Source organism: Sapajus apella, unplaced genomic scaffold (genome assembly GCF_009761245.1).
Source record: "Sapajus apella isolate SASKATOON/1434 unplaced genomic scaffold, GSC_monkey_1.0 scaffold23, whole genome shotgun sequence".
Taxonomy (NCBI): domain Eukaryota; kingdom Metazoa; phylum Chordata; class Mammalia; order Primates; family Cebidae; genus Sapajus; species Sapajus apella.
Genome location: NW_022436963.1, coordinates 13013948 through 13035735, shown reverse-complemented (window position 1 = coordinate 13035735; position 21788 = coordinate 13013948). Strand labels below are relative to the sequence as shown.

The following is a 21788-nucleotide window of genomic DNA, read 5'->3' as shown; positions in this document are numbered from 1 at the left end:
AAGTAAACCTGATGTCATTTATGTCTGCTCATTGGCCCTGAGTGAAAATTCATGTCAAAATCTAGGCTTCTCTACTCATTTTTCAAATACAAGGAAGATTTAGCTGCCTTCCATCCAATCCATTTTACAAATAATTATTCCCCATTAATCCTTCCTTTTTCCATTACAACAGTGAGTAAAACAGTGTCTTGACTATGTTAGTAATAAATGTGGCTTCCATTAGGGTATGTGGTTGAGCCTCAATTTCCTTGACTATAAAATGGACTTAAAAACATCAGCCTCCTAGGACTGTTATAAAAACAAAACAAGTTTTGGTGAGCAGAGCACCTAATTCAGCATTAGGCGTATACTGCTTCTATTTGTTTTTTTGAGACAGGGTCTTGGTCTGTTGCCCAGGCTGGAGAGTGCAGAAGCAAGATCATGGTTCACTGCAGACTTTACCCACAGGCTCAAGCAATCCTCCCAGCTTAGCCTCTTGAGTAGCTATGACCATAGGCACAGGCCACCATACTCAGCTCATTTTTTTATTTTTGTAAAGACAGGGTCTCCCTATGTTGCCCAGGCTGCTCTCAAATTCCTAGGCTCATGCAATCTTCTCACCTGGGGTCCTTCCAAAGTGTTGGGATGGCAGGCATGAGCCACTGCACCCAGCCCTAAGCCCTAGTTGCCTTTTAAATGCCTAACAACGTAGTGGAAATTTGCTGTAGAGGATCTATTTTGTAATAATCCTATTCCCACTCCACCTAGCTGTGTGTCACGGATTGGAGAGCTAACTCCTATCACCACCATCGCTGTTAGCTCTAGGGGTGGGCCTTGTTTGGTTTAAGCCAGTCAATCACTTTCAACCATTCTCCTGGCCCCAGTGACATAGTCAGGCATGGGCACACTGGCCAATCAGAGAGATTCTTTTTTCCTGAAGGTAATAGACAAGGCGGAAGCCTCAGCGGGGTGGCTGAGGACCTACTAAGGGATCAACGGAGGACCTTAAAAATAAAACCAAGCCAGGGGGCCCAAAATTGATAATCAATTCTGTTGACAAAACTTAAACCCTGCCAGCCTGGGCAACGTGGCGAAACCCTGTCTCAACAAAAAAATACAAAAATGAGCGTGTGTGGTGGCACACATCTGTTAGTCCTGGCTACTTGGCTGGCTGAGGTGGGACGATAGCCTGGGAGGCTCAAGTGAGCCGTGATTATGCCAGAACGCTCCAGCCTGCGCAACAGAGCGAGACCCTGTCTCAAAAATAAATAAATAAAGTTAAATAAAGTAACTAAATTAAAATATTTAAAGCCTGGACAAAGCTGATTTGAAGCTAGCCCTCCCCGAGGGTCTATAGTTACAGGGGACCAGTTCTACCTGCTAAAGTACATTTTTCTCTCTCTTGTACAAAAGAGATCCTCAAACGACACCCATGGTGTGCTTTAAACCATCACTTGAACTCTTGGTCATCAATTTCTCCATCCAGAAAAGGCCAATGTTATACTAGAGTTCTGACTCTTAACCCTGGGCTACTTTAAAACCAACCAACCCTATGCTTGGACTTCACCCCAGGCACACATATACATCACATTGTGGTATAAGGAATTGGAGCTGAGCAGCAGGACTGCCTGTCTAAAGGTAATTCACTTAAGACAGAAGTAAAACGTATGTCTGCTACATACGACCACTGACAAAAGGAAAGAGGGGACAGGGCCATCCCAAGGAAAGTGGGGTAATCTTGTCTTCCTCACACTACCCAAAGTATTGAGGTACAATGTGGGTTATCCACAGCAAGGTCAGAATGGGCAGGAAAACTGGCTTCTAAAGGGCATGCTGCATGGCACATGAGGGGCTCTAAACTCCCTGGAAATAGGACACAAGCATATTCCTGAAATACTACTATCAACCTACCACCCACAATGGAACTCAGCACATGGTATGTGTTCATAAACAGTGAGGGAATGGCGGCCGGGCACGGTGGCTCACACCTGTAATCCCAGCACTTTGGGAGGCCGAGGCATGCAGATCGGGGAATCAAGACCATCCTGGCCAACATGGTGAAACCTCATCGATACCAAAAATACAAAAATTAACCAGGCATGGTGGCACACACCTGTAGTCTGAGCTACTTGGGAGGCTGAGGCAGGAGAATTGCTTGAACCTGGAGGTGGAGGTTGCAGTGAGCTGAGACCATGCCACTGCACTCCAGCCTGGCAACAGGGCAAGACTCCACCTCAAAAAAAGAAAAAGCAGAGAGGGAATGAACACATGAATGATCAAAAAGCTGACAGTTTCTGCGTTCTGGAAGGTAGTGATGGTAAGAGCATGTGTGTATCTATGCATGTTATGTGAGTGTTTACATAAGCCATAGGCAAAACCACAACCCAGAACCTCACTGACTCTCTCTAGCCACTGCCCACCTATCAGAAACAGCAAGTGCTTAATACATGAAGCAGGAAGGAAATGGCCGTGAGTGACCAATAAGCAATCATTTGGGGAAGCAACTGTTCAGAAATGCACAGGGCAAGACTTTTAACCCTGGCACCAGATTTTATTTTTTTAATAGACAAACTACTCATTAAAGGTGACTATTTGATTCCATCTATGTCAATCATGTGTGACTTCTCCCTCTTCCCTATCTGTAAGAGCATTATCAAGTAAAGTCATGCGCCACGTGATAAAATTTTGGTCAATGAAAAACTGCATCTATGACGCTGGTCCCTTAAGATTTCTTTTTTTTGAGACAGAATCTCGCTTTGTCGCCAGGCGCCAGTCTGAGTGCAGGGGCATGATCTAGGCTCACTGCAACCTCAACCTCCTGGATTCAAGCAATTCTCCTGCCTCAGCCTCCCAAGTAGCTGGGACTACAGGCACGCACCACCATGTCGTGCTAATTTCTGTATTTTAGTACAGACAGGGGTTTCACCATGTTGGCCAGGGTGGTCTCGATCTCTTGACCTAGTGATCCGCCCGCCTTGGCCTCCCAAAGTGCTGGGATTACTGGCATGAGCCACCGCGCCCGGCCCCATAAGACCCTTATTATTATAAGGTCTTTTTACTGTACCTTTTATGTGTTCCAATGTGTTTAGATACACAGATACTTACGATTGTGCTACAATTACCTGCAGTATCCAGGACAGTAACAACTTGTACAGGATTGTAGCCTAGCAGCATTAGGCTACACCATACGGCCTAGGTGTGTAGTAGGCTATTCCCTCTGGGTTTGCAAAGTACACTCTATGATGTTTGCACAACAAAAGGGTCTAAGAGTAATTATCATTATTACTGGCACTCCCGTAATTTAAAATATGACATTTTAAGTCCCCCCCTCAAATGCATTTTAATCAATGATGTGATTTTTTTAAAAAACCAACTTTTAAAACTACTATTTGAATAGCAATCAAAAAAATTTATATAGAGTATATTAAGCAACTTAATATTTTATTGGCAAGGAGCAGTGATTTGCAAATAGAAACAGTATGTGGTTCCCAAGTAAAGCTACAGAGTCAGCACACCAAAATTCAATCAATTTTAATACTCTTTATACTCTTCTAAGCTCAAACAGGCAACCAGAGGCGGCGTGGCAGCGATATGGTATGGCTATGAATCATGCTATTGACTTTCAATATCTTCTGTGCAGCAAATTAAATTATGCAAATGAATGCCTTTACGGATCCTCACCTTAATGTGAAATTACATACTCGCTTACGTCAGCAACTTAATTACACAATTAAAAACGGAGCATGCTTATGAAAATATGTAGTTTCACTCTTCAGAATAGACAGTAAGTGTAAATCTGCCTATGGTTATCACGTGAATAACAAGAGGGAGGACATGGTGTTATGCAAACATATATTCTACCAGCGCTACAGCACCAAGCCCACTCCAGTTTATGGAGGGGAAGTCGTTTTTCAGTGAAAAGCTTAGGAGGACTTTTTTTTTTTTTTTTTTGCGACAGTCTCACCCTGTCCCCCAGGCTGGAGTGCAATGGCAACCTCCGCCTCCCAAATTCAAGTGATTCTCCTGCCTTAGCCTCTGGAGTAGCTAGGATTATAGGCGCCCGCCATCACGCCTGGCTAATTTTTTTTGTATCTTTAGTAGAGAAGGGATTTCACCATGTTGGCCAGGCTGCTCTCAAACTCCTGACCTCATGTGATCTGCCTGCCTCAGCTTCTCAAAGTGCTGGGATTACAGGCGTGAGCCACCATGCCGAGGAGGATTTTTGGCTGTATTATAGCCCAGAGAGAAATTGGAATATCACTTTCGTAAGACAGGGCAGCCCAGCAGTATATGCTGTACATTGCTACATTCTTCTCCTCAAAGAGGTCATCTCTAGTGCCATTTTAACCAACACACACACACAAACACACACATACACACTCACACCCATGGCCTGACACACCTGGGCATCAGGAATATCAAACGTAAGTAGTCTGGATAGTGTAATAATGAAACGGGTTTAGAAAGGAAGAATACAGTGACTCTTATCATACAGGAAAATTTGAGTCTCTCAATTTTGACAAGATAAAAGTGGAGATTTCAAAACCAGTGGTATTAACTAGCCAATGATGCTTACGTCTCACTCAGCAGGAGGAATCTTAAGTCAAGTTGGTTGCTAGGCAGAGAGCTAAATGAGTGACAGGTATTTTCATCAGGGAGTTTCCATAAACTCCATCTCTTCTCAGAACTTCTACTGAGCCTACCTCATTTCCAGCCTGAAGCAAAAAAAAGATAAAAATGTTTCCAGACCCAAAGGCCCAATTTCTTCCTATAAAAATATCCTAAGAGTCACCTACTACTGAAGATATCAATGCAACTGTTTCCTATGTGCATTATTTAATTTCCCAGAGCCACCGGACATAGTTTATAAAAATAAATGTTTTTATTCTGAGAATAAAAAATCAGATGTGTGTCCCATCTGCCTTTTAACTGTGTCTTCAGGAGGATTCTGTGTAATCCTAACTCTCAGTGTTTCAGAGAAATATTGACTTATGGGGAAAAAAAGACTGGCAAGCTGTGTTAATTCTGTGTTAATTTGCAGGCTAAACATTTTTTATACAAAGAGCCCGGCTCCTCTTAATACCACATTAAACAGCATTCTTGAGATAGATTTCTTTTTTTTTTTTGAGACAGAGTTTCACTCTTGTTGCCCAGGCTGGAGTGCAATGGTGTGATCTTGGCTCACTGCAATCTCCACCTCCCGGGTTCAAGCCATTCTCCTGCCTCAGCATCCCAGGTAGCTGGTGCCCACCACCACACCCGGCTAATTTTTATAATTTTAGTAGAAATGGAGTTTCACTATGTTGGTCAGGCTGATCTCGAAATTCTGACCTCATGATCTGCCTGCCTTGGCCTCCCAAAGTTTTGGGATTACAGGGGTGAGCCAAAGAGCCCAGCCTAGATGTCTTAAGTTTTACTCTCAGATGAAAGTCACTGCATCTATATTGAATATGAATAAATGTTGTTACATAATATGTCCACAGAGAATATTTTTCGTATAAGATTGCAAATGCATGACTGAAATTAGAGTACAAGGAATGTTTTACATTTTTTAACTAAGTAGTCCATTTGCATATGCATTTGTATATATGAATGTGAATGAAAGTCTGAGGTGTCCACCAAGAGAGGAAAATACATGATCACAAATGATTCCAAAACAACCCTGGCATTCATCCACAACACTGGTTTATCTTTTTTCTTTTCTTTTTTATTTTTTATTTATTTTTTTTTTTTTGAGACGGACTCTCGCTCTATTGCCCAGGCTGGACTGCGACAGCATGATCTAAGCTCACTGCAACCTCTACCTCCCGGGTTCAAGCAATTCCCTGCCTGAGCCTCCTGAGTAGCTGGTACTACAGGTACATGCCACCATACCTGGCTAATTTTTGTATTTATAGTAGATACAGGGTTTCACCATCTTGGCCAGGAAGGTCTTAAACTCCTGACCTCATGACTCACCCGCCTCAGTTTTCCAAAGTGCCGGGATTGCAGGTGCCTGCCACCATGCCCAGCTAATTTTGTATTTTTAGTAGAAACAGGGTTTCACCATCTTGGCCAAGCTGGTCTTGAACTCCTGACCTTGTGATCCACCCCCCTAGGCCTCCTAAAGTGCTGGGATTATAGGCGTGAGCCACTGCGCCTGGTCTGGTTCATCTTACTGTATTGAACCAGCCATGCCCAGCTGACCTCTGCTATGTCATTATCTCCTACAGGGAAAAGTGATTCTGTGACAAAGGTTATGCAAAGGTGAAAGCAGAGTAAGTCTGTGATGAGAACATCTCAAAGTCCCATTTACAATATGCTGCACATCCTGTAATCAAAGCAAAACAGTATAGTAACACATAAGGGTATTTCTCCTTAACTGTATGTGCAATTCTAGGTCATTCCAAAGGACTTAGAAGCTTGGGAGAATAGATCAGCTTCCATCTAAAATTGAAAACATAAAAACAAAGAAATTCTGGTTCTCCAGTGCCAAAATGAAAATTACTTAGGGTGATGGATGGATGGCTCTCATACACAGAGTCCTAGTTCTTCTGCCAGAGTTACTGCAAAAAAATGAGCCCACTTAAAATAAGCAACAGGCACTCACATTTCCAAATCCAGAACACAGATATCCAGAATGGCACACAAGCAGTTAAGCAGGCTGTTTGTATCTATTATAACAGCGCATACAACAACCAAATTAAAGATCCCTTCAGGATGGTGAAATCTCCATCGGGCACAATTTTCTCTAAATTTTAAAGAGCTTTCAGAACACTAAATCCCACACAATAGTCTAAAATGAATAAATCCTTATCTTTTTTTGTACCTACAATGGGCGAAAGTATCAAATTATAGTTAAAAGTAATTAAATATTCTGATCAGCCGCTCATTTTCTTTGTGCCTGTATTTCACTCAATTGTAGTAGGATGTGCTCGGTGAGTGTCCCAAAAAGTAGAATCAAAAAGTGTGTTCCTTTGTAACTACTGCATTGCAAATGATCCTTCTAGGTGTTTGTGATACTGAGCTAACCTCAAATACAATAGATTATATTACAGTAGATTACCTATTTTATCATATTCAAATACACATTGTCTCAAACAAAAAAAAATTTTTATCATCTTACAGGAATAAAGAGACCTAATATAGAGCCATGATTTTTTTAAGTGAAATAAATTACTAAAACTCAGAGGCAATTCAAGGGAAAGAGGAATCACATGGTAATCTTGTATCCTAGAGGAAAAAAGAAACAGAAAACAGTATTGTAAAAATGAGCTAAGCCAGGCAGAGAACAAAATACTGAATTCTCTATTATTTTACTCTAAAATAATGCCAGTTACAAAGGGCAGAATCTTTAAAAAAAAAAAAAAAAAACTAAGGGCAAAAAGGGACAAAACATTAGAGTCATTCCTCTGTCATTAACTCTGTCACAGTTTTAAAACTTCAGAAAACAAAAAGTACACACTTTCCAACAGATCTCAGACAACATGCACTTGTAAAACTGATTTATAATGGAGCTCATTATATGTTTGTGATGAAAATCTGAAAAATACCAGTTTCACTCTTTCTCAGAGGCACCTTCCTAAAAAAAAAATTGGGCTCATGGCTTCAAATACCAGACAGAAATAAAACGACCACTCTTTCAGACCATTTTAATACTGTTTGATTCTCAAGGAATCAAGTCTCTTGATTCTATAATACTACCAGGAAAATGAAGTAGTGATGGACAGTGCTATGGTAGTATCAAATGCCACAGACCTGTACTTTCCATTTTACAGTTGTGGCATCTCTTTAAATCTTTAATGTCCAACAATAATGGCAAACAGTGGAGAGATTGCATGCTGGTGGCCACCATGCTGAAAGCAGTCATCCATCTGAACGCTTGTTTCGCCCACTGTAGTTGCCAGTGTGGAAAACCGCAGGAGAGAACACCAATAACTGTATTTTCTTTTTTTTTTAATGTTTGATGGAACGCTTCACGAATTTGCATGTCATCTTCGCGCAGGGGCCATGCTAATCTTCTCTGTATCGTTCCAATTTTAGTATATGTGCTGCTGAAGCGAGCACCAATAGCTGTATTTTCATACAGGTACTTTGGAATATGATCTGGGTCATATTCCCAAATGGCAACAATATGCTATATGAATAGAAAGTAGCTCTTTAGAGAAGAGTCATGAATATCTATATATGCTTTTTGGTTTTTTTTTTCCTGGACACAGAGTCTTGCTCTGTCACCCAGGCTGGAGTGCAGTGGCATGATCTCAGCTCACTGCAACCTCCACCTCCCGAGTTCAAGCAATTCCCTGCCTCAGCCTCTCGAGTAGGTGCTACTACACGTACATGCCACCATACCTGGCTAATTTTTGCATTTTTAGTAGATACAGGGTTTCACCATCTTGGCCAGGAAGGTCTTAAACTCGTGACCTCATGGCTCACCCACCTCAGCTTCCCAAAGTGCTAGGATTACAGGCATGAGCCACTGTGCCCGGCCTTCTGTATTTCTTAAAGAGTTCCTATGGCCATCTGCATTTGCGCCCATGGCCTGGCCCAATCATAAGTTATTTACTAAGTCAAGTCAATTATTGCTTATGAGGAAGGCTTATGATGTTAATTATTAAAATTAACATCAATACACAGGCTCATGTAATTCTTCCAATAGTCCCGTACTTAGGTAAAATTATTCTGAAAAGGTATGTTACTTGCACAGGAACACATAGGTCTGAACCAGATATTACTCTCAATCCTGTATAATTGACACTATACTAGAACTATTCTTTACAAAGTTGAATTTTAGGCATCATAAAAATATCTGTGAGTTAATATGAATAGCTTCTCCACTTGCTCAAAGGTAAATAAACATCACTAAGTTAAAAATTTCTACATGAGCCTCATAAAACTAAAAATGTAACAATTCTAAAAGAAAGAAGTTGTCTAGGTTAGTCTTCCCACCACTCCTGGCAATTGTCTAAGATAAAATCATGTTCTCAATATTATTCACAGTAAAACAGAGTGATTTTTCTAAATTCCAATTACAACTATATAACCTTAGTTATTGTCTATAAATAAGAAAGTTACTTTCATGCCAAGCAGAAATATGTATCAAATTGAGCACAACCAGTAACAGATTTCTTTGTTCTTCCTCTACTCCCACTGCTTCACTGGATTAGCCTTAAAAACAACCTTTTTTTTTAAATAGGCCAAGCACCTGTAATTCCATCACTTTGGATGGCCAAGGCAGGAGGATCACTTGAGCCCAGGAATTTGTGAACAGACCAGGCAACAAAGCAAGACCCCATCTCTAACAACAACAACAACAACAACAACAACAACAACAAAAATTAGACAACAAAGCAAGACCCCATCTCCAAAAAAAAAAAATTAATAATTAGCCAGGCGAAGTGATTCCAGCTATTCAGGAGGCTGAGGTGGGAGAATCACTTGTGCCAAGGAGTCTGAGGTTGCCGTGAGCCATGATGGCACCACTGAACACCAGCCTAGGCAACAGAGCAAGAGCTTGTCTCAAAAATAAAATAAAAACCAAGAAGTAAACATGAAGCTACAATTTGAAGCAAATAAGGAAGCAAATAAGAAAGTGACACACTGATTAATAAATTATCTTGATTCATATTTTCTTTTGCTTAAAACGTGTAACTGTGACTAACATATTTTTACCCTTGAGAAATAAGCTTTATAACATAGGTCTTGTAAATAGTTAAATCATTTATACATACATATTCCATGTGAAATATTGAATGAAATAGGTACTTTTTTAATAGAAATGGACAAAGAAGCCCTATTTAAATGTTCTTGGGTACCCATTTGAAAACCTGAGCATATCCCTCATCTCTTGCAAAATGTGCAGCAGCAAGCACGTGATTAATAATTCCAGAACTTGGAGATGAATAAGCTTCACAGTAACAAAAACATCTACCAAGATAATCCCCAAACATGGTAGATGGTAGAAAACACCCTGAATGCACAAGCTCTAGGCCCTGTGTCTGGGAGTCAAATGCAGGGGACACTCGAACCATGACACCACTTTGCTCAAAACATCATATCACAAAAGGGGGTATACCTGATTCCAAAACTGTCTCCCGAGTAAACCCAGAGACCTCTGACTTCCAGGGTCAGGTTTAAGAAACCACTTGAATCCTGCCTGGTCAGATACTCAACAGCCCATCACTGTCTGTCTATTCTATTCCCTGAGCTTTGTGCTTCTGGTCAGCAAACTACCCACTCCACCTCCAACACTCCCCCATCTGCTTAAGCAAGCTACTAACTCCTGATCAAAAAGGTAATTTCTAGGGAGTTTGGTAAGGTTTAGGCAAGTTTTCATGGTCTCTCCATGGCAGGATGCTGCCATGGCATTCAATGGTGTATACTCTACACCATTTCTGCCCTCTTGGAGCTTCCAGTCCATGAGGAGGGCAATCAATAAATACATAAAGCAAAAGTTGTATACATAGTTGAACAACATGAAAATGAAGTGAAACAAACATGATACAGCCACAGACAATACAAGTGGGGAAAGGGCATACTTAGAGATAGGAGGCAGGGAAAGAACCTATCATTTGGAGAAAGGAAACTCTTTTTAGTTGAGGGCGTTCACAGGGAGAGATGATAAGGTTCAAAGATAGGGGAACAGCACACAGCACACATCACACACACAAGGATGCTGTGGCAGCAAAAAGGGTGGCATGAGGAGGCCTCCCTGGTAAATATTGATAAGCTGGTGTGGGGGAGAAGTGGGAGACTGAGGATTCACCAAGTCAGCATCCTTCAGGACCTTAAAGGAACTCGGGAAGGCAATGAAGGACCAACGTGGCAGTCAATATGGTCTGATATATGCTTTCCTTTAAAGCAGCGTTATTGAGATATAATGGAATTTAGTATAATTACAGAGTTGGATAACCATTACCATAATCTAATTTTAGAACATTTTTACCAATATATGCTTTGTAAAAATGACTCTGCTGGGCAGGGAACTGATTGGAGGGAGGCGGGCAAGAGCAGAAAGCAGTGGCTCCTCTTGGGATCCCCAGGGTGAGTCAAGACAAATCATCGTTAAGTGTGTACTTGCACCTGTGCACAGAGGGCTGGGGTGGGGGTGCTCCTGGAAGCAAAAGTTTGGAAAGCAAAACACATATTCAACTCATATATTTATATTCACTCGGCCAAATGCCTACTGAACGTGCTTTTAGATTTCTTTTGATATTTTTATAAACTTCATCTTTGCCCTTCTCCATCTGAATTAGGATTGGTCACAAAATGAACTACTTATACAGAATCAATGGGGGAAAAAAAGGAAACAGTTAATGAAAATCAAGTCAAATACAAGCATTCACAAAGAAAATGAGGAAAAGAAAGAAGGAAAGAATACACGTTATTACTAAATTTCCCCTTAGCTATACAGTACATAAAACTACACCCTTGATATCATACAAGAAAATAAACATCCTGCCTGTATGGTACTTACAGAGGTACAGAAGTCTCTACTATGGACTTCAGAGGAACCTTATGTTGGTGATGATTAAGAAAAAAATTATCCTTGTTTTAACATGTATGTGATCATGGCCTCAACTTCAACTCTGCCACCCAAAACAATTCTAAAAAGAACTCTTCCATAAGTCGGTGTGAGCAAATCTAAGTAAAGGCTAATTAATATTAAGTTGTGTCTGCACAATGAGAAAGATTTTGTCTTTAGCACCTGTTCGGGATGGCTCTATAATCATCCATGTGTATTCAGGGACAAATAGGCTTTGGGGCTAGTAGGGAGAACAATACCAAATATACTGCTCTCTTCCTCACTCCAGGTCTGTAGGACCATTTCTTCCCCCTCAAATACAGGCCTCTTATCGGCTTTGCTTGATTCAATCAATGTAAGCCTGTCCCTAGCATTTCAAAGAAAAAAAATAACTCAAGGAATTGGAGTTAGTATTGCCCAGGCAACCACTTTAATGTTGCTAGTCAGAATATCCCAGGGCTACAGGTTCATTTTTGTTATGTCCATTTTTATTAGGTGTTAGATTTGCTTCCTTTCCAGCCAGAGTGAGGCTGGCTTTGTTCTCTTCAATTGCAGAAAGAAATCATCAGAAGAAATACCTTGCATTTTGCTTTGCTTGAAGAGGAGTTATTAACTTGAAATAACACAATACAAGTCGCAAGGAAAATAATTTAAAAGGGCTATTACAATCTTAAATAAAGTGATTTAATTAGAAAAATTCTAACCACATAAAAATTTTCACTAGAGCACATCAAGATGGCTAACGCACTTATCTCTACATCTGTTTAAATAGTTCTAAAAGCAATTTCTTAAATTAATTATATGGGGAAAAATATTTTGCCTTTTTGGGAAGAAGAGCTATTTAACCAAAGCCCTTTCCTGATGAAGAAACTGCAGCTATTTTAAAAAAAGCTTGTTTGCTTTCTCTTTTTTGGCTATGCTTTTTCAAAAACCTTCTCGGGCTCTGACCAATTACGCTGTAAGATCCATCTGAAGACTCAGATGGAAAAGCAGTTTCATGACTTTGGAAAGCTCACATTCAAAATTGAAAGTTTCAGTTCAATATTTTCCCCCCTCCCAATCTCTATTTGTATACAAGAAGCTGAGTGAAATCAATTTCAAGGAGACTTTTCAACTCTGAATTTAAATCCTTTTATGTCTCTGCAATACAGTCAGTCAAACTTGGGATAGGAAGGAGAATAAAAAGGCAGTTTCCTTTATTTTTTAAAATAAATACACTCATGTTGAGGAGGAATTTCGTATCTTTGGGGGCTTCCCTATCAGGCAGAATTAAATGAAATAAATTGTTTCTTTAATTTGTAGGCAGCAAACAAGAAAGACGTAGCATTTGCAGTGAAATACTCTGGAACAAATTGGGACAACCAGGTGGCACAGCCAAAGAACCGCAGATCCCAGAAATCCTGGGTGAATTCTGAAAAATAAACACTCCTTTAAACATTACTTACAAAGGTTTATTAAACAGATTTGCTCTTAAATATCACCTCTGCATAATCAGTCAGTGGGTATTAAGTGAAAAGGTGAAAGAGATGGTATTAGGAGCAAGTGGAAACCCTAGGTGTTTCTTTCATGCCTGTCCATTCATAGTCTAGTTAATCTATTCTTTGATATTTAACATAATGGAACCAAAAACTAGAGGAGAAAAAAGTCTGCAGATTTGAGGCATTTCAGAAGTCATACATGATATCTGAGGTTTATTCACGAACCAGCATTTCAGAAAAAGCAAGAAAGAGAAAAAGCACTTTGTAAAATGCATTTAGGAATTTTCTCTGTAATAGTCATGCTCTAACCAGAGAGTTCTTATTAAGATAATTTACCCAAAGTAAACAGATGTTGGCTGGGCGTGGTGGCTCGTGCCTATAATTGCAGTACTTTTGGAGGCTGAGGCAGGTGGATCTATTGAGCTCAGCCTGGGCAACATGGTAAGATCCATCTCTTCAAAAAATGCAAAAATTAGCCAGGTATGGTGATGTGTGACTGTAATCTCAGCTACTTGGAGGCTGAGGTGACAGGATCGCTTGAGCCTGAGAGGCGGAGGTTGCAGTGACCTGAGATTAGGCCACTGCGTTCCAGCCTGGGTGACAGTGCAAGACTCTGTCTCAAAAAAAATAAAATAAAATAACAAAGTGAAGAGATGATCGATCCCAGGATGAAACAGTGGAGAGAATACGAAAATGAGACTAAAGATATTGTGGCAGAAACAAGGATTTTTAATTGATGTCTTGGGAACAAGTCAGGAATTCTTTGTAAAACTCCAACTCAATGTCAAAGAAATAAATCCATTCCTACCATTTCTCCTGCTCTGCTTTAGTTGCTAAAATTCACAAAGAAAATGAGTAATGGTGATGGTGATAGCTAATACTTCTTCAGCACTTACCATGTACCAGGAGGCACTGTGCTGATCCATTCAACTGGAATATCTCATTTAATCCTCACCAGAACTTTCCAGGATACATGCTCTCATCATTCCCATTTCAAAAACCAGGCAACCTAGGCACAGAACCATTAAGGACCTTGCCAAAGTCACATTGCACATGACAGAGAAAGGAATATACACCCAGACACTCAGAGAAAGGGAAAGGAAACTCCGCTGGGAGCCCCTAATTAAGTGTGAGGGGCTACAACATAGAAATGAATGGTGTGGATTTAGTTCTTCCAAAAAATATTCAAAGTATAAAGACACAAATATGAACTACCAATATAGACATGTTTGAACTGATACAAACTGACCTTTGAACTGGGTAACACCTGGACAATTCTAATTTCACAGAATCTGTCTCAAGAAAACTGCTAGGTACTTAAATGCCCAACACTGTGTCCCACAAGAAACACAGTATGTTTTTGACTGTCCTTTTAAGAGATTTCACACTGTAAAGACTCTCTAGTTACACTAAAAATACTATAATAAAAGTGATCATCCCTGAAAATTATTATAAGGCTTGCAAAGAGAATTCTAACACTACAGCCTACACAGGAAGGCATTATGCTAACACCAACTAACTGCTGCGAAAACAATTCACTTTCTTTAAAACAGAAAAAGGGAATGTTCCACGCAGGCATATGTTCACATTTTAACTGAGCAGTGGGGATAAGAAGCAGCCTTCTGAATTGCATTGTCCCATACGGTCGCCCCTAGCTGATACAGGATTTGAAACGCTTAGTAAGAAACAAGAAAGCAAAATATCTCATTAACATTTTAAAAATCCTGATTACATGTCAAAATGACATTTTAGATATACTGGATTACAGAGATTATTCTAATTAATTTCATGTTTCGTTTTACTATTTCTGGTTGCTATTACAAAACTTAAAAATACCTATGTGGGCTGGGCGTAGAGGCTCACCGTTGTAATCCCAGCACTTTGGGAGGCCAAGGCAGGTGGATCCCTTGAGCTTAGGAGTTCAAGACCAGCCTGACCAACATGGTGAAACCCCCGTCTCTACTGAAAATACAAAAATTAGCCAGGCGTGCTGGTGGGTGCCTGTAATCCCAGCTACTCAGGTGGCTGAAGCAGGAGAATCGCTCAAACCTGGGAGGTGAAGGTTGCAGTGAGCCAAGATCGTACCACTGCACTGTAGCCTGGGCAACATGGCCAGGCTGTCTCAAAAAAAAAGGGGGGGTGGGGCTTGTGTGGTTCACGATCCATTCCTACTGGACAGTGGAGAACTAGAAAAAAAGCTGGAAAAATAAGTGGGGAAAAGAAATCCCTATCTAGAATGGCTGACGCGTGTGGCTTTAAAACCCTGCATAGCACTATGAAAGTGAGCTTCAGTGTCTCCTTCACGGCCTAACTCCACTAATGCTCCCACTCCCAAGCCCAAAACTAGTCAAACCCTCTGTCTTTCAAACCTCTGCCTATCCCATTCCCACAATTTAGGGGAACTCTACACTTCTTCTCTATTCCTTTTTTCTATTCAAGAGACTACTAACTCAATGGGGGTAGAAAGTATTTTTATGGAGCCAACTCTCATTCCTTGGTCTATTCATTGCTTTAGCAATGGAAATGTGAGGCTCATAAATCCATCAGGAAGCCTAACGCCTTGGCTTGGCACTGAATAATACAGAAACAGTCGCTTAGTGTTCAGCAGGTTTTCAGAGGCAACTGAGTTAAGGGGGCCCACAGCAAATACAGAAAACAGGACAATTGCATTACAGTCATTACTATTTCTGAAAAGCACAACCAGATGAATCAATGTTGTACCCTAGAAATCTAGTTCGCAATCTTTCAGTGGCCACAAACACTCTGCAAGCAACACGACTCTGCAACCCTTTTCTAAAGATTACTCCCCCTTTTTCAGTAATGTGATAAGTGAACAAAAGCAAACTTTCTAAGAAGTTTAGGCACTCATGGGGGTGCCCAATTCACCATGTGACCATTCATCGTAGTGTCACCTTTCTAATTTCATGCCTATCCCTTTAAAGGAGAGTGGGCAGGGCATGGTAGCTCATGCCTGTAATCCCAGCACTTTGGGAGGCCAAGGTGGCCAGATCACAAGGGTAAGGGTTTGAGACCAGCCTGGTCAACATGGTGAAACTCTGTCTCTAATAAGAATTCAGGCCGGGCGCGGTGGCTCAAGCCTGTAATCCCAGCACTTTGGGAGGCCGAGGCGGGTGGATCACGAGGTCAAGAGATCAAGACCATCCTGGTCAACATGGTGAAACCCCGTCTCTACTAAAAATACAAAAAATTAGCTGGGCATGGTGGCGCATGCCTGTAGTCCCAGCTGCTCAGGAGGCTGAGGCAGGAGAATTGCCTGAACCCAGGAGGCGGAGGTTGCGGTGAGCCGAGATCGCGCCATTGCACTCCAGCCTGGGTAACAAGAGCGAAACCCCCTTTAAAATGTTTCCAAAAAAAAAAAAAAGAATTCAAAAATTAGTCAGGCTTGGTGGCACCTGTAATCCCAGCTATTCAAGGAGGCTGAGGCAGGAGAATCGCTTGAACCCGGGAGGCAGAAGTTGCAGTGAGCCGAGATCCACGCCACTGCACTCAAGCATGGGCAACAGAGCAAGACTCCGCCTCGGAAAAAAAAAAAAAAAAAAAAAGACAGAGTCCCTTAGGGAACACAGCCCTAAATGCCAGCACTTTAGGAGGCCGAGGCCGGTGGATCACGAGGTCAAGAGATCCAAATCATCCTGGTGAACATGGTGAAACCCCATCTCTACTAAAAATACAAAAATTAGCTGGGCATGGTGGCACACGCCTGTAGTCCCAGCTACTCAGGAGGCTGAGGCAGGAGAATTGCTTGAACCCAGGAGGTGGAGGTTGCAATGAGAAGCCACTGCACTCCAGCCTGGGTAACAAGAGTGAAACTCTGTCTCAAAAAAAAAAAAAAAAAGAAAAAAACGTGGATGGACAAACATACCCCTCCGATCATGATTCCACTGGACTACTGTGAGGCTTGAGAAGAATATTTTTAACAAACTCCTGTGCTCAGATACAAGTGGTCAACAAACCACTTTCTGAGCCAGGCTAATTTGCTCAAATCATTAACCATGAAACTCCACTGCTAATGGAAGACAAGAAAAATGAAAATCTTTTATAAAATAAGTTTAGAGAAACATTCTTAAGCTCTCTAAAATGATATATTTGCAGAAATCCTGGAGATAAAAATGTGTTTTGCTTTTCTTTCTGGTGTGGGTTTTGAAGGTCGCAGGACTCACAACAGATGTGGCCTGGTTAGAGCCATAGAGGTCTGCATGGCTAATGACAGCAAGTGTAATGGCACGACAGCTGAGGCACTGTAGCTGCAACAGTTGGTGAGCTCCAGCCCAGCAGGACAAGCCCCTGGTTCTGCCAACACAGACGGTGTATTCCTTACAGGCAAGCTGCCCAGGAGTGGCACCAGCAACTTACATGCCCCGTCGTGGTCACAAGCCCCTTCAGTCAAAGAAATAGCAGCAGACCTGAGGAAGACCCGTCTAAACATATCTCAGGTGCAAAATAAGACGCACTATCATTTTCATGGAGCAAATGAAATAATGAACCACTACATTAAGGGCAACAATCTTGGGAGCCATGAAACTAATCAATCATTATATTATCACATATCTAGGCATTTCCATGATAAATCCTTTTTTTAATAGCATTCATTGCTTTTTCTGATAATAAAAGCAATAAATATTCACTATAGAAGCACATTAGGCAAAGAACATTAATGAGCAGAGTACATTAAATAGGCAAGAGAGTACATAAATAGCATAAACAAGAAAATAAAAATAACCATAACCACCGTTCACATTTCAGTGTATTTCCCTCCTTTGTTCTAATAAACACTAGGCTCATGTTTTAAATGCATGGTGAATTGTTAAAAAATGAGTATGTTAAACGATGTAACTCCCCAAATAAAAGAATGTGTAAAAGTAAAGCTCATTTCCATAAAAATTAAAAGTACGGCCACTAACAGGCCATGTGACTGCCCAAACCTACTCCCTTGTGTGTGAGAGCAGAGGACTGGGAAAATGATTGCTATGGTCACAGGTCTTACAAGGTCTAAATCAACTATTTACCTTTACTGTCAAGTAATCTAATTCGACCCAGAGCAAAGATGGCAAACTGATAGCCTACTCTATGAAACCCAGAAATATAGCATTTTTTAAATGTCAGTCAGTTGCCAACCTTTACAAAGAAGAAAGAAGACAGGACAATCAGACTTTACTCTTCCCTTTAAAAATGTTACTATCAAGCCATCCTGAAACATACAGCAACAATTGGCCCAGATGCACAGTTGTGGGCCACCTTCACTTAGTGCAAATGTTCTTCTTTTCACCACTGCCCCTACTAATCACTATTCTCCCTTCAGCTGGGATGCCAGATATCAGATGCCAGATTATCCTTGCGCCTGTATTTAATTTTGTAAGCCCCTTTAGTTACAGTGTGCCTCCCTGGTACTTTCCTTTTTTTTTTTTTTTTTTTTTTTTTTGGAAACAGCGTCTCTCTCTGCCACCCAGGCTGGAGTGCAATGGTGCAATCTCAGCCCACTGCAGCCTCAACCTCCCAAGCTCAAGAGGTCTTCCCACCTAACACTCTCAAGTAGCCAGGAATACAGGTACACGCCACCATGTCCAGCTAATTTTTTTTTGTGGGGCGGCGGGGGGTGTCGGACGAGTATAGATAAGGTTCCACTATTATGCCCAGACTGGTCTCAAACTCCTGGGCTTAAGCAAGCCTTCCATCTCAGCTTCCCAAAGTGCTGGGATTATAGGCATGAGCCACCATGCCTGGTCCCTGGTTCTTTTAAGCATACGGGTTTTCAAATATGTTACAGCACCTAAGGTATAAAACAAGAAGATACAAAAATTAATATATAGCTTTTAGCTAAATCATCTTAATTGAAAACTTACTGTGTACTAGACACCATTTGTACATCTTTTGTTTTTAACTATTTTTTTTAAGCACAGGTCTCCCAGGATGGAGGGCAGTGGTACGATCAGAGATCATTGCAGAAAGCTCAAACTCCTAGGCTCAAATGATCCTCTTGCCTCAACCTCCCGAGTAGCAGGGACCACAGGCACATGTAACCACACACAGCTAACTTTTAAAATATTTTGTAGGGATGGGGTCTTGCTATGTTGACCAGGCTGGTCTTGAGCTCCTAACCTCAACTGATTCTCCTACCTTGGGCTCCCAAAGTGTTGGGATTTTTTTTTTTTTTTTTTTTTTTTTTTTTTGAGACAGAGTCTCGCTCTGTCACCCAGGCTGAAGTGCAATGGTGGGATTTCAGCTCACTGCAACCTCCACCTCCCAGATTGAGGCAATTCTCCTGCCTCGGTCTCCCGAGTAGCTGGGACTACAGGCACGCGCCACCATGCCTGGCTAAGTTTTTGTATTTTTAGTAGAGATGGGGTTTCACAGTTTTAGCCAGGATGGTCTTGATCTCTTGACCTCATGACCCACCAGTCTCGGCCTCCCAAAGTGCTGGGAGTACAAACATGAGCCACCACACCCAGCCCCCTCACAGTATCTTTTTAAAGTAAGCACCAGACTTGCTCAAAGTCGTACAGGTGAGTGCCGAGACGTGTCCACCTAACTCCAAGTCCAAGACAGTGAAGACAGTAAATCATTCAGACTCTGTAATTCAGTCGTCTCCAACAGCCTGTTCCTCTTTGCCAGCATGCTAGGCCAATTTGAGAGGCATAAACGCCCTCGAAGAAGATGAAAGAAAGACATGGAGATGGACATGGGACTGAAAGTGGCAAATGTCAACAGAGAAGAAAAACAATGAAAATACCACAAATGGTTTAGCTACCAGCTGGTAAAGTGCTTCGCCTGGCAAACAGGTAGACCAGCCTTCCACACCAGCCCGAAGCAAAACTGTAAAGTAGATAAGACTCAGGCATCAGCAGTAGCCAAGAAGCTTCACAAACTGCTTAGGAGAAAAATTATCCAAAATTGGAAATAATGAGAAGACATCATGACCTTTCAATGTCGTGGTAGGTGAAGAATTTAACAAGCTCACCCCAAATTATTTAGTTACCTAGAACATATCATTGTTTGTCTTGATATTAAAATGATTAAAGGTAAGGCTTGGTGACCTTACACATTAACCTGTAGATTTATGTCCAGTTTAAAGAAAAACAGGCAGCAGCAGTATTACCCTGTAGGACATTAACCAGCGCTGGATCTAACCTAGCAATCATATTCTGGTATTCCTTTGTAACTTATGAATACCCAGTGCCTCAAAATGCCCTTTAAACCAACTTTACTTGATTATTACTTGCCTTAATAATGAGCTGCATTCAACATGTATTCATTTTGTTTATATAAAAGCCATGTTTTAAGCTTTTTGAAAATTACAGGCCGTGCGCAGTGGCTCGTGTCCATAATCCCAGCACTTTAGGAAGCCGAGGCGGGCAGATCACCTGAGGTCAGAAGCTCAAGACCAGCCTGGTCAACAGGGCGAAACCCTATTTCTACTAAAAATACCAAAAATTAGCCAGGTGTGGTGGCAGGCGTCTGTAATCCTGGCTACTCAGAAGGCTGAGGCAGGAGAATCATTTGACCTGGGAGGCAGAGCTTGCAGGCTGGGCAACAGAGTGAAACTCCATCACAAAAAAAAAAAGAAAATTATGTTTTTACGCAGCAATGACTTAAACCACTTTCCCAAACAACTTGGGCTCCAGGCCTATCCCTCTCCCCTCCTACATTCAAAACTACAGCACTCAGAAAAATGCCACAGAAAATCAAAATTAAATTCAATAGCTCAATCTTAATAAGTTAGAACAGCTTAACAAATCATAAACTCAAGGGAACTGTCAATCTAACAAAGAAGATTTCTGGAGATGCAAAAATACAATAATAATAATCCTTAATGGGAAAACTTCAGGCATCAAAACAGGCAATTCAGGGGGGCATGCATTAGAGAAGACATAATTCTATCAGCAGTCTTTTTAATGGATTATAAAATGGCTTTATGGGTATTTTATATGTCCTAGGTAGGAAAGTGCCTACTTACAATTATATTTAACAACTTTTTGTGTGTTACCCATTTAATGGCAGTATATTTCCATTATACAAATTCTCAATACAAGTGAGATTTTATATTTCCCTCAAATTAGCTCAATTTCTCTAGATATAATCTAACAACCAAATCCTATATATTTTCGACCATTAACCCATACATACATCTATTAATGCTGAAAAGGATCCCACCAAGTCGTAAATTAAAAGACCCTTTCACTTGAAAGAGACGGTAAACAAGCAGACAGCAGGAGAAGCGGAAGGCCCAAAACAAAGCCACTACACATAAACCACAGTAATGAAACTTGACTGAAGTCTGAAGATAAGAACTGCAGCTCTGTGCAGATTTATGTCACAAGGTCATGGAGTTTGATGATTCACTGGAAATATTTAAACTAGAGAGGTTAGATGAAATGTATGCGGAAGGCTTGTTCTCTACCACTCATCCCAGCCAGCCATAAACTCCTGGCTCTTCTCCAACCAACACTCAACAGTGCCTATTTGATACCAGTGAGGCAAAAACCCAGCTTTGTTGATACCACATACCTAACCTAAACCCAAGTCAGATAGGACTTAAGGATCAGAGAACTCTCCTGCTGTGCCAGGCCTTGTTCTCTTGACCTGACTCAACATTGGATTCCAGAATAAGAATAAAACAGATGATAAGACATTACCAATCTATTAGAACTGGCCCTCAGGATTAAATGTGCCACATGAAAAGGAACATTTCTCCAGGAGTGCTGTGGTCATTTGCAATGAACACAGTAGCCTTTCTAAGCCAAAATATAAATAAAAATAATAATAAAAAAACAAGAAGGTGGCGGGAGTGGTGGAGGTAGGAGGCAGGGAAT

At 41.1% G+C, this 21788-nt stretch overlaps 1 protein-coding gene and 1 non-coding gene across 4 annotated transcripts in view; both read right to left on the bottom strand.

Annotated features, from left to right (window-relative positions):
* The window catches only part of PTPRG (protein tyrosine phosphatase receptor type G), a 764493-nt gene that overhangs the window by 565925 nt on the left and 176780 nt on the right, over positions 1–21788 (bottom strand). The window lies entirely within an intron of this gene.
* On the bottom strand, positions 7919–8025 carry LOC116559636. Its single transcript, XR_004272542.1, has one exon. It is a non-coding gene; the product is annotated as a U6 spliceosomal RNA (small nuclear RNA).